The sequence below is a fragment of the Lutra lutra genome, chromosome 10, assembly GCF_902655055.1.
Source record: "Lutra lutra chromosome 10, mLutLut1.2, whole genome shotgun sequence".
Lineage (NCBI taxonomy): Eukaryota > Metazoa > Chordata > Mammalia > Carnivora > Mustelidae > Lutra > Lutra lutra.
In genome coordinates this window covers 32,274,746-32,289,214 of record NC_062287.1, presented here as the reverse complement: position 1 = coordinate 32,289,214, position 14,469 = coordinate 32,274,746, and the positions used below count along the sequence as shown (strand labels likewise).

Here is a 14,469-nt window from a genome sequence, read left to right as displayed (position 1 = left end):
AAGCCATTAAGCTTGTTTCAATAGATGCAGAGGTATTTAGACAAAGAGTTACTATTCTCTATCTTCCTTTTCTCCTACCCACTAGGAGTAGGAACACTAATCTGATCAGCCTGTCCTTAAAACAGCTAAAGTCCTCTAATCCAATCTAGAATAAAGCGCAAACTTCCACAAATGGTTGCAAGGCCATTTATTATTTAGATTCTGTCTGCTTTTCTAGCTTTCTCTCTATTACTCAGGCTGTAGTGAACTATATGTACTGTCCTAAGAGCATTTCATTGTTGTTATATGAGACAGTCTATCTGTCTCATATAACCATTCATGGTAACCAAGGGCTACCATTCAGCCTCCCAATGCTCTCTGTCTCTGTCTTATTCTGTATATGTGTGTGTGTATGTGTGTGTTTGTATGCAGTATATTATATATATATATAAATATGTACTTATATATAATCTCACATGTTCTTTATTATATTTGTTTCTTGGTACATTGCATTACAACCATTTATGACAGTCACCTTCGTTCCGAAGAGCCATTCTGAACTTATGCATACCACAGATTTTACAAGACTAAATTCACTGAAGACATATTTAATGTCTCATTTATCTATTTATTTACTTCAGTTTAATACCCAGCCTCTAACATGCAAGTTCATACTCAGTGAATGCTTGCAAAATGAGTAAGTGAATGAATGAATATCCTCCAGCACCACAGTGGCCACTACCCTCAAAAAAGATCTCCTTCTGAGACCCATGAGAAGATTGATTCTTTAAAGATTTTATTTATTTATTTGACAGAGAGAAATCACAAGTAGGCAGAGAGGCAGGCAGAGAGAGAGGAGGAAGCAGGCTCCCTGCTGAGCAGAAAGCCCGATGTGGGGCTCGAACCCAGGACCTGGGATCATGACCTGAGCCGAAGGCAGCAGCTTAACCCACTGAGCCACCCAGGCGCCCCAGAAGATTGATTCTTTAAGAGGTGTATACATAGTCCTCTCTAACAAGTATAACAGAAAATCAAAATGAGTAATACAATTTATGCAGAAAAATTTTATAAACTGTAAAACTCTATATACAGGGTAGTTATATTATTAGTAAATGAGCATTAATAAACATTAATACCTACAAAGGTATTAAAGGATATAATTAATATTGATATCAAAAGAGCTATTGATGTTCAGTTTAAAGTTAGTATATCTTTATATATTATTGTGCATACTATTGGTAATATCTTCCACATTATAATAGATGTCTGAGGCCAACTAAGGTATTCCAAAGAAATATTAAAATGTCGCCTTTTTATTAAAAGTAATTTCAGATATGTCCCTGATCACAGAAGAAAGCTAATAGTTTTTAAAAGTGATTCTAGAATTCTAGCAATGTGTCTCTATGGATCCTATTAGCAATGAATGTTTTCTATTCATTTCATAACGTCATTGGATTATAAACTTAAAGTCAGGAGATAATGATAGATTTGCCAAACTAAGCAACAAAACTTGCTGTTAAGTTCTTTAGGAATATATATATATAAATTTTACTTTATTTCAGTTGTCAACATGAGGGTGTCTACCCAGCGCCACTGCTATAATTCATGTCAAAAGATCCAGAAATAATATTTAATATAATTTAATATTTAATATAATTAATATTTTTAGAATCATGAAAAGAAAATTTAATAAAAAGTATTTGCCTCCCAATTCTTAATAGGTAGATGAATTTAGAGAATTGTTTCCCATAGTACTTCACAAGAAATGAGACAGTATTTTAAAAGAATCACATCTGTCATGACAAAATAACCAAAAATATGTCTAAAAATTGTCAGTTATAAGATCAAATGTGATTCATAGCAATTCTGTTTTCATAAACATAGTAAATCATTCACCTAAGAAACCATGACTATAACAGACATTTAAATTATAACTTACAGAATTTCACAAACTAATTAAATTCACAAAAAACAAATATAATTGCTGAGATGGTACTGGCATGTCATCTAAAAAAAATTCTAAATTCCTATGTACCAATATGCAAACATATCTAGAAGGCTTGTTTTACAATTGTAATTTTTAAAGTTCCTTTATAAGACCACAAGAACTGAGTAAGTTATCAATGTTTTACTTGTCTTGATTAAAAAAAAAAAAATTCTTGGATCACCTGGGTGGCTCAGTTGGTTAAGCATCTGCCTTCGACTCAGGTCGAAATAAATAGAATCCTAAAAAAAATAAAAATAAATAAATTTATTTATTTGACTTAGAGAGATACGATGAGAGAGGGAACACAAGCAGGGGAAGAGGGAAGTGGGAAGCAGGCTCCCTGCTGAGCACAGTGTCTGGTGCAGGGCTCAATCCCAGGACCCTGGGATCATGACCTGACCTGAACGCAGATGCTTAACTGACTGAGCCATCCAGATGCTCCCAAAAAACATTCTTGATAGATAAGTAAGATTGTATCTTTTTCTCTAAAGAACATTTTATGCCAGTTTTTATTTAATTTCATATTTTGTATTTCAGAAACCTTTTCCAGTTTTTTTCTTAAAATATTATCTAAATATGTTTTTTCTTAGTTGATTCACCCACTATGAGATTAAGAAAAGCAAGCCTCTTTGTACATGAAATAAACACCATAATGATAATAATTGTATCAATCTGCATAATTTATTTTAACTATTAGATACTTATATAGTATTTATATTTAATGATATAAGCATTAATAGTATATAATAAAATGCTAACAATAATTGCTAAGATTTATTAAGTGATTATTATGTGCCAGACACTAAGGTAAGCTTTTTGCATATTATTTTATATTCAATTACAAAGAAAAAATAACATAATTTATGCATTATCCATACTTAAATATATTGAAAATTAAGAAAATGTCTGAAGGAGGGAGCTCAGTTGTCCAATGTGACATAGTTAATAAAATGCAAAAGTGAAATTCAAGTCTTGTTCTATCTGATTGTAGATCCAGATCTCTTAATTCAATTTTTGCTGAGCTTCTGCATGTGATACCCCATTAAACCACCCAAACGATCCAGAAGTTATGCTGAGTGGTCTCATAGACTCTCACTTTGAGATCAGAAAGTTGAAATGAATAATGCCTGGGTGGTTCAGTTGGTTAAGCGTCTGCCTTCTGCTCTGGTCATGATCCCAGGGTCTTGGGATCGAGTTCCTCATTAGGCTCCTTGCTTAGTATGGAGCCTGCTTCTCCCTCTGCCTGCCACTCCCCCTACTTGTGCTCTCTCTCTCTCTCACAAAGAAACAAAATCTTAAAAAAATTAAAAAAAAAAGAAAATTGAAATGATAAAGGTCTTATATTCTACTTGTGGCCATACAGCTAAAGGATTTGAACTTAATCTATGTGATATAGCTGATGTACTTGTATACATTCTTATCATTCTTGCTTTTAATTTATACTTCAGGGTATTCACATAGGACTACTCTCTGGTCTGTTTTATCTCAGGGTCTTATCTATTCAGATTGATTAATCCAATACAATGCAACACAGAGAGCACACATACTAACTGCTTTCAGTCTAATGCTATTTTTTCAAATAAATCAAGTGATGCATAATTTCATATTATGTTGAGAAGTTCTTACTGATTTTTATTAATGTGCATGTGAAACTCAAAATAGCCCAAATTATAAAATAGGTAAAATAAATATAATTCATGCAATTTTACCATCAATACAGATCACACTCTATTCAGGAGATACATGGAGACTGTGTGGTGGTCTCAGTAATGTCTTTATCTCTCAAAATAAGTTCTATTCAGTCTATTGAAGTTACTTACTTTAGAATAAGGCCTAACCTTAGAAATTAAGGATATCCAGATAGTCTACTTTATTGGTTTTCCCTCTCTATTAGAAGTTTTATTGGTCCTGGGAAAAGGAAGGCAGACGTCCCCACCTTCTGCCTCCTGTTGAGGGTACCACAATCTCTTACTGCTTTCCCCTTGCCGCAGATGGAGAGGGGCAATTATTCCGGGGAGGCCATTAAGGCCTTGAGCTTGGGCCAGGTGCCGAAGTGTGCCACTAGGCCGAGAGTAGGGTTAAGGAGGGCAGGCAGCTGGGGGCCAGAACCTGGTAAATCAGCAGCAAGTCCAGCAGGTTGTAGTCCACAAAGAAGAGCTAATTCTTGGACAGTAGGGTCTCACCTGGGGGGATTGGGGGGGGTCTCTTCACATATTCCTCCTTGCCTGCTTCATAGCTGTTGTAGATGAGGGTGAGGTATTTGCTTCAGAGATCTGTGATGCCATCATTCACCATGTCCACCAGGGCCACCTCCCACTGGTCCTTTCTGAATAGTGCAGGGCAGAGTCCCTGTCAGGATGGTACAGTCCACTGGTACAGGGTAAGAGCTCCATCCTGGAACTTTGAAAGTTGCCTCTACAGCCAGGGCTCCTTGGTCACCACCTACTCCTTCCAGCTCTGGGCCCGGTCAGCCAGCAGCTTGTACATGGCCTCTCAGCCTCCTTCAACAGGGAAGGAGGCAATGGTGTAGGATGGCATGGTTAGAAGTGCTGACAGCAGCAGCAGTTGCAGCAGTGGGGGTGGCAGAGCCTGGATAGCCTCCTATAGTTCACACTACTTTCTAGCACCTAAAGTTTATAGCTGCTGTTACTCTGGTGGGCCTAAACTCAAATCAGTTGAATAGTTAGTAGTGTTTTTCTACTCTCAAAACTAATGGAAGCAAGCTTTAACTGTAGTCCAAATTTTACGATTTGAGTTTTTATGTTTTGGAAATACTAGGCATATAAAATCTGTGCCTATTAATCTAATTACAGTTAGTTCATTTTCTCCCTAACATAATCTGGATGGCATCATAAATATGGATAAAGCTAAGTGACTATTTATATATAAAACATAAAAATTAACTGTCAACATAATCTTGTTTACCTTTACAACTCTGGCAGGCACTTCTGTGTCATTTTGAATATGAGATTTTCTTGGATGTTATCAAATACATTTCAGCATCACTATCTAAGGAAAATAAAATATTTCAATACATACATTTTACATTGTCTTTTGAATTAGAAATAGTTGTCCTTGCCTAGGGTCCACTGACACTTTTCTGCCACAAAATGATATCCTTCATCTTTGCTTTAACAGATGTTATTTTTCCCCCCTGGCCTCTGCCATAGAGACAAATTATCATCTCCCTATAAGACTATAAAACAGAATTGCTTTTCTTTATTCATAAATTATATAGCCTATCTCATTCCTAAAATGTATAACCTTGCACAGAGTGGAAAAAGAAGAACAACAACAAAAAAACTTGTGTACATTTTAACACAACCCTGTATTTAAATTTAACTTTCATAATCACCTCTTTCTTTTAAAATGAATGTTTCATTATTTAGTTTAGAAAATAATTGTAGATTAATCATTAATCATATCTAACTTTTCAAATGGTGAATCACTAGTAAATGACAATAATAGGAAAAAGCACAAGGCCCGACAGATGTTTCTTTTTTTTTTTTTTGAAACAGACTTTTTTTTAAAGATTTTATTTATTTATCCGACAGAGAGAAATCACAAGTAGGCAGAGAGGCAGGCAGAGAGAGAGGAGGAAGCAGGCTCCCTGCTGAGCAGAGAGCCTGACGCGGGGCTCAATCCCAGGACCCCGAGATCACGACCAGAGCCGAAGGCAGCAGCCTAACCCACTGAGCCACCCAGGCGCCCCTCGACAGATGTTCCAAATGATTAGCTTTAAAAGATTCTTAGAGAAAAGCAGCTCACCAGACATTCCACTCTTCCACAAACAGAATAGCTTGTTAGAGAAATTTCTACCTCCTAAGACCTCATTTAATAAGTGAGCTGACTTTTCTCAATTGCATAATAAAGGCATATAACCTGGTGATTCAATTTACCTTAATGATGATAAATTCTAAAGATTGATGTGCGGGTGTGTGTGTGTGTGTGTGGTTAAGAAGTATCTTTGCTTACACTAAAAGAACTGAATACTTATTCTAGGCTATAAACTTGTACTATTTTATTATAAGATATGAACTCTAATAGAAGTTAGAAATCAGCATTAGCATAAGAAAGTGAATTGAGAGTTAGCTTAGCTTGTTGTGCTTGAGATATATGTCTATCCTATTTATGACTTCTCTGTTAATGAAAGGTAAAGTAGGGAATAGGTTAGTTGCTTTTTTTTCCATCAAAGACTAGCCTAATACAATGAGAGACATATGATAACATAGACATTTTTTCCTTTATTTAGAAGGACTAAATCAACGAGAGCAGTTATGGACTGGGAGGTACAGAAACTGAGTAGTAGAAATCAGAAAACAATGGAGGAGAGATTTTCCAGTACAAGGATTTGCCAACCACATCAAAGTCAATTGACTTATTTATGGGTAATAAGGATAAAGAAACTATATTTGTCAATAAACAGCAGTGTTGAATATAAGGAGAGTATTTCCATTAGAGGACTGAGGTAGAAGTTAGTATTTGAGATTTCAAGCATATGGTAAAAAAATTGCAAAAAAAAAAAAACATTTGTTTCTTTAAAAGTTAGGCAGTGGATGGATAGTGGAGTTAAATTGTAAGTTAAGAAGACCACAATAGTAAACACTGTATTCTATTGAAAAACTAACGAAGTTCTTTTTACTCCTCAACAGTAAAATGCATGGGTGTTCTTCTAGCTTCATCTCCTCCTCATTCTACACTCAATTAATTTTTAACAATATTGAGGTCTCCTGACCATATTCAAATTGAGCAATTAATCACGAAATAGGCTTTCATTGTCAGCATTGAAAAGTCCTTTCCTTGAATCATATTCACATGTAAATGAAAAAATTTACAAAAAAAAATTACCTTCATCCCATTTGAAGCTTATAAGAATCTCTAACCACCCAAAACCACCACTCCCTTTTCAGAGAGCTATAGTAGAAATGTTGGCTTTAATTTGATTTATCCACTATGACGACATTACCTATAGCTCTGTCCTGACGTTTTCTGTGATGTTCAGATATCTTAAAAGAACTTCTTTTCTAGATCAATCAGTATTTCTCCTATATGACTCATCAGTTTGAGAGAATTTACTTTTATCTATCACATTCTTTTAATGTCTTTCCTCCCTGATACGCCATATCATATTTAGTATCTGTTTTGTTTCTGTTCTTAATCCTGTTTTTTACTGTGTATAGGCTTCTCAAGTTTTGGGCAACTTTCTCTCTCTCTCTCTCCCCCCCCCCCAACTTCTTCTATAAATAACCTCAGACACTCTCTCATTTTCAACTACTATATTTATGTAGGATAAATTCATATCTCCTAAATCCATGTCTTTGTTTCAGATTGTATTTCTAATAGCTAGTGCCATATTGCCTGTTGAATATCTTCTTAGCACCACAATTTCAATTATCTTCTTGCAATAAAAAACCGCAGGCTTTTGAATTTCTCTTTTGTAGCTTGTACCAATGATATCAGATTAGAAAACGGGAACATCACTGATTGCCTGTCTCATTATCTCTTATTCCTCCACCATATCCAACAAATTTCCAAATAATTTTCATACATCCATCCTTTCCTTACCAAAGCACAATCACCCTAGTTGAAATCCTTAATGTACCTTCTACCTGACTATTGTGATAGCTTCCTGAATGGTTTGATCTTCTCTCCTTGTTTTCCTATACCTCAGTTCTTATCAAGACTTCCTTCTGCTTAAAAACAATCATGTTCCACTGAGTACTAACACAAATTAAAGAACTGCACATCTGGACTCAACCAACTTTCCAGATACCATCTCTTGCTTTTGATGCCCATTTATTATTTATTACAGATAATTTGTAATATCCCTTCTCTCTGCCTCATACAGATCTATTGACATGGTATGCCTCCTTATTTCTGTAGCTGTTGATATCTCACATCTTCAAGTTATAAACCACATGCCCTGTTTTCCAAACTTATTCTTGATTTTTCTCAGAACATTGAGACTGCTCTGTAATCAGTTTTTTTTTTTTTTTTTTAAACTCTGCTTATGTGACTTAAAGCCCCCATATCTGGGTTCAAATACAGTCTCCTATTAGGAAAATTTAGGACAAGTTAAAAACAGCTTTCTTGGGCACCTGGGTGGCTCTGCCTTTAAGTGTCTGCCTTCAGCTCAGGTTATGATCCCAGGGTCTTGGGATCAAGCCCCTCATCAGGCACCCTGCTTGGCAGGAAGCTTGCTTCTCCTTCTCCCACTCCCCTTGCTTGTATTCACTCTCTTGATGTCTCTCTCTCTTTCAAATAAATAAATAAAACCTTAAAAAAAAACAACAACCTGCTTTTTCATCAGTAAAATAGGGATTATAATAATATCATCTCATAAGACTGATACAAGAAATACATGGTGAAAGATAAGTAAGCCTGCTTCTTAAATTAACATCCATGAGATCAGGGATTTTTGTTTTGCTTACTAATATATTCCAAGTGCCTTAAATGTGCCTTGAACATATTTTTAATTGTATAATCTATAGAATAGTATAAAAATGTTAGTTTTTGTTTTAAAGATTTTATTTATTTATTTGTCAGAGAAAGAGAGATCAAGAGAGCGAGCACAAGCAGGGAGAACAGCAAGCAGAGACAGAAGCAGGCACCCTGCTGAGCAAGGAGCCCGATGTGGGACTTGATCCCAGCACTCTGGGATCATGACCTAAGCCAAAGGCAGACGCTTAACTGACTGAGCCACCAAGGCATCCCAAAATGTTAGTATTTTTAATTTAATATTATCAAAATTCAGGACTCTATAGTTACTTATATATTGTTTTGTTTCTTTTTCCAGACAAGGAAATCTTTCTATTAGATATTTATTGAATACTTACAACAGAAATTCTCATTTCCAGGATCCAAACCTCCTTCCTTCTCTTCATCACATCTCAGCTCTGATGTCCTTTTCTTAAAAACAAACAAACAAACAAAAAAACCTAAACTCCCTAATTAATTTTAAAATTTAGTAGTTATTTTCTTTTAATGTGTGTCATAATGAAACTCTTTGCCTCCAAGTTTTCAAGAATCAGATATCACTTAATATATTAGCAAACTAATGAAAAAGACAATAGATTCTCTTTTATGTTTATAAGATAATGATTCATGTATAAACACATGAAACTGTATACTCTTTTCTTAAAGCAGAATCATATACCACAATTATTGTTTTCCTCCACTGAGAGACATAAATGCTTCAAATACCATGATATTTGTGAATCCTTGAAAAAAATACAGTCACTGACATATAATAAACATGCATTAATTTAAAAAATGAGTATCAGTTACAGGAAGAGGAATCAGTTGCTTCTGCCTTGATCTGTATAACAACATTAACAAAATACTTATTTTGTGGTAGGTGTCTTCCATCTCTGTCTTGAGAACTTTTATTTATCCATGATTTGTATCACGTGTCACCTTTACTTTTTAACAACTTCTCTGTATCCTTTCCCCCTGTAGCATATTATACATCGTTGTGTTGTTGCAGTTTTCATATAATCTATACATCTTCACTGTAAGAATATAAATGCCTGAAAGATCAGAACAAAATCTTGAATCCTTAAGAATGAAGAACTCTCAATGGAACAAAACAGAAGTGTATTGGATTAACAAAAGAATACCAGGTATTCTTAAATACCCAGTTTTAACAAAAGATACTGGGACATCTGAAAGGTGGTTCAAATCATTGAGCTTCTGACTCTTGATTTTAGCTCAGGTCATGATCTTAGGACCGAGAACTCAAGCCCCACTTTGGGCCCTGCACTGGGTGTGGAGCTTGCTTGGGATATTCTCTCTCCCTCTTCCTTTGCATCTACATATATACATATTATGTATGGACATACATACTATGAAAATTATAATAACATAACCCTTAATAAAATTATTTCATTTTATCAGGGAAAATATTTATGGAGAAAATATTTATGATGTATAAGTATATAAACATAGTATTTATACATCAACATGAATAGAATCTGATACAAAATAATTTAGAAATAATTTACAAATATAATTTCATATAAGGAATTAAGAAGACATCTATTTTAAGTAATCTAAATAATCATTAACAATGAAGTAAAAATATTATAATTTTTAGATAAAAATAGCTAAGACAAATTATACTTATCTCATAATTGCCAAAAACTTTCTTTCAAAAATATAAAATAATAATTATTTGCCTAAGCCACCTAGAAGTCTTTTACAGCCCATTAATTAATAGTAATGTGTGATTTGTTTAGTTTATTGCATTTTCCACAACTCATTAAATCTGGGCTTATATGTAGTCGTAGCCTGCTTTGGTTTCACTTGTTTTAATTACTTTTTGACGATTTAAGACAATAGCCATATGGATTCAAGTTTGTTTTTTTTCTCCTTCCCTGCATCACAGCATAGTGCTAACTATTACTATTCCTATTTATACATATTTTAAAATACAATAGTCCTTCTTGAGAATACTGCTGGTTTTATATTATAATGCCATAGTTTATTAATTTCACATGTTAGCAGAATCCAGGAATATATAAGAATGGGTACTCTAGCTTCTGAAATGTTCTGAGGATGTAATTTGTAATAAGAAATAATGAGATTTTATAGACTATTTAGGTGGTTTCCAAGTAGCTTGTCAGGAGTGCTCTTGCTCTAAAGTATACTTCTGAGTATAGAAAGCCAGTAAGCTGTCCTTTTTTTGCACACTCAAAAAATTTAGGAAAGGACACAGCTCAACAATTTCCTTGGCCGATATTATGGGTACAGAAGTTCTGGTTCCTTATCCTACATTATTAGTATTTCCTTCATTTAAAATAAAAGGTTATCTTTTAATGATTGCCTATGTTATACTTGGTATAGTATTAGGTGCTTAAGATATATAATTTTAATTTTCAGTATGATCCTGCAAGGAAACTGTGTTTATTATACTTTGCTGCTGAGAAAATTGAGGCTCAAAGAAACAGAAGTTCCTATTCGTGGTCTGTTTAAAATCTTCCCCAAACTCGGGGTGCCTACTGTCCCTGGTGGAGTTAAATTTCTTGGATAGTTGGTGCTGTTGCACACATCTTGTGCCTCCTAGCCACTTGGCATCACTATCAGAGCTAAGATTCAGGAACTAATGCTAACATGAGTTAAGTTTTTGCTGTTCCATGAATCAGAGCTGGGACTACTAATTTACTGCTGTGGCCTTTTGTTGAGGAAGTCTCGCAGGAACCTGGAACCTGCTGGATTCTGTTTGTGGGTACTGTCAGGTTGTATTTCAGCTCTTTGGGCTCCTCTCCCCTGTGGACACCTCCCCAAGAGGCACACTGTTGTGCAGTATTTATCAACCCCCATTATAACTTCCTCTATAATTTGTATAAAAGAATACATTTGCTTGGGGAACTGTGATTTATAGGCCACCAGGAGTTGTGCAGATATTTGGGGACTTTTATAATTTTAGTGAGTGGAAACTACTTGAGGTAATTGCCACATAATCAACCTACAATATCCTCTTATTGAGTACTATTGTTCTATTTATCTATGTAATAGATTAGTAAATAGAAAATAGATAAATAGATCAATGATAATAGACCAATAGACCAACAGACCAATAGATAAATAGAAAACTTCTTTTACCTCATAAAAAATAAGCTCCATAGAAATTTAAGAGGTTAATTTTCTCCATGCTTTTTGTTAGGTTTAGGCCTTAAAATGTTTATAAAACAGTATTTTTGCATGCATTTGCATATCTGGACCTATGAATTCAGTGAGGCACAGTTTCATACACATTACTGAGAGGGAACTGAAACTCTGAGAAATGGTGATTTATTAATCCAGTGATGATTTCAATCCTGAATTTACTGAAAAGTCTTGCCTTTTTCTTCTATAGATCTTGAATTACTATTATATAAATTGATATTATATAAATATAATTAAACTCAAACTTTTAACATATCTTACCTGAAAAAGATCGAGTTTTATTTCCTATGAAATTGGTATAACACTTTAATTCTTTAAATAAGAACTCTAGCAAGGATAAAATTGATCTCTTCAACTATCTACTTCCTAAATCTCCTTTCTATCTGCCAAAATGGCTATCTTATTTCCTTCCTCGTATCATTGTAAATACATGGCTGAAATCTACTCATTTCTTTGGACTGTGCACTAGGAAACAGCACCACCAGCAGCAGGTTTCTTTTTCTTCTTCTTCTTTTTTATTTTATTTTTACTTTTTTTTAGCAGCAACTTTCTGACAAGGCAAAATGTGAGGAATTGGTAATATGTAGTCAACTGACCTGGATAGAGCAGAATGTGGTGTAGACTATGGCAGGCTGATTTTCATAGATTTTATCTCTGTTCAGTTTAATTCTGTATTCCAGGTATTAAATCGGATCTATGCGGCAAAGATGATTAGAAAAGGGTAACTACTCCCTTAGGGATCTATTTTAAAATGTCACAATTAAAATTTTCCAGAAAGTTTAGAGCAATTTTAGCTTCCTGGCTGATGCACAGTATTGAGCAGCACTGTTAGCTTCAGGATGCTATCTAGAAATGAAAATGCTGATTTATCCTTGCCCCCTGCCATGCCACCTAATTGGAAGGCTCCACTCTCAGTGGTACATACACTAATACAGGATTTTGCCGGTGGAACTGGGAATAGCATAATAAATGGCTTTGTGATTGGGGATATGTGCTGTGCCTATATTTAGAAGGAGGAAAATGTTTAATTGCTCTCTAAATAAATTTGATTGCACAAATGTAGCTAGAAGTAGAGAGGTGGGATTTTTTTTTTTTTTCAACTGAGAGCAAAAAGTGTAATCATTTAACTTTCAGACTTACGCTTCAGCTGTAAGAGGTAAGTAACCATGTCCCAGGAAAAAAAAAAACAATGAATTCAAAACTACCACGATCACCTCACCCTTCCATTCCTTACCCCTCACCTCCAGCCAGAGACCTTCAGTATATATTTGACAATAATGATGAAATCTGAATAATGGTTCAGACACTCTTCTATTAGAGGAAGCCATGTTTGGTTATTATTAACCTAATTTGTATGTTTTAAATCTTAATTAGACATGGTAAAATGACCTTATCAAAGAATAATATTTAGGGGCACCTGGGTGGTGCAGTTGGCTAAGTGTCCAGCTCTTGGTTTTGGCTCAGGGTCATTATCTAGCCCTGAGTAGGGCTCTGGGCTCGGTGCGGGCCTGCTTAAGTTTCTCTCTTCCTCTCCCTCTTTCTCTCCCCACTATGCATGTGCTGCTTTCTCTTTCTCTCTCTAAAATAAATAAATCTTTTAAAAAGGAATAAGATTTATACATAATGGCAGAATCAGAAATATAGTATTACTGTGTAAGCAAACCAAACTAAAAATTTCTATCACTAAGTTTAATCAGAAGTAAACATTACACCATGAGGAATTTAAACATAGATATTTGGGCTAGAAAATTGAACTTACATTTCAGATGGGATTTTCCCCAGATTTTCTTCATAATTATGGACAAATTGAAAGCTGCCTTCAGGGGAAAAAATGAAACACAATGAAAACTCTCCTCATATATTCCCTCCTTATTGGTATGGAAAGAGGAGTAACTTATGTGTTAATCTCATATACCTTTAAAAGAAATTCAATAACTATATTATATTTGACAAGTTTTTATCCTGTTTCTCAAACTTTAAAATAAAGTTTCTTAAAACATTATATGTTCTTCACAGCAAGAACGTATAAATTGGAAATGAGTATATTTGCAATAATTATTTAGGTTCTTTATCGCCAAATGCATCCTCTCTTTCAGGCCTGACCTGATTGTAGTTAGAACCAGCCTGGATTGCCTTTAAAACATAGGAACACTTTAAAAAAAAAAAAAAAAAAAAAAAAAAAAAGGGACGCCTGGGTGGCTCAGTTGGTTGAGCGGCTGCCTTCGGCTCGGGTCATGATCCCAGCGTCCTGGGATCGAGTCCCACATCGGGCTCCTTGCTTGGCGGGGAGCCTGCTTCTCCCTCTGCCTCTGCCTGCCATTCTGTCTGTCTGTGCTTGCTCTCTCTCCCTCTCTCTCTGACAAATAAATAAAAAATCTTAAAAAAAAAAAAAAAAAACACAAAAAAAAACATAGGAACAGAGTTTAATGTCTAATTTCTTTGTAAGTAGAAATTTACTAATAATAGGATCAAAGCAATCTTAAAATTATTTAAGAGACTACCAAGGGATTTAATAATTATATTCCATTAATATTAAACCCATGAGAACAGAACTAAGGGAAATATACTCTATAAACTTAAACAACAAGATCAAGTTCTTGAAGTAAATATGGATACAAAAGAGAATGGTTTTCTTTTTATAGAATATTGCCAACCTACTGAATTTGTAATTAGTAGAGGATTTTAAATATTAGAGCTCTGCAATTCCTTAATGAAATTGATTAAAATATAGACTGTGGTTAATATAATCATTATCCAGCATATCTTATCATTAGCCAGCCTGCATCTGGATTGCTTAAATTACAAATAATTGTTGGTCTTAATTGTTATTAATTTAG

General features: G+C 34.5%; 1 protein-coding gene and 1 pseudogene across 1 annotated transcript in view; one reads left to right on the top strand and one right to left on the bottom strand.

The window, feature by feature from the left end:
- Positions 1-14,469, top strand: part of CNTN5 (contactin 5) — a 1,378,753-nt gene that overhangs the window by 875,844 nt on the left and 488,440 nt on the right. The window lies entirely within an intron of this gene.
- On the bottom strand, positions 3,972-4,504 carry LOC125079302 (glutathione S-transferase P-like; annotated as a pseudogene).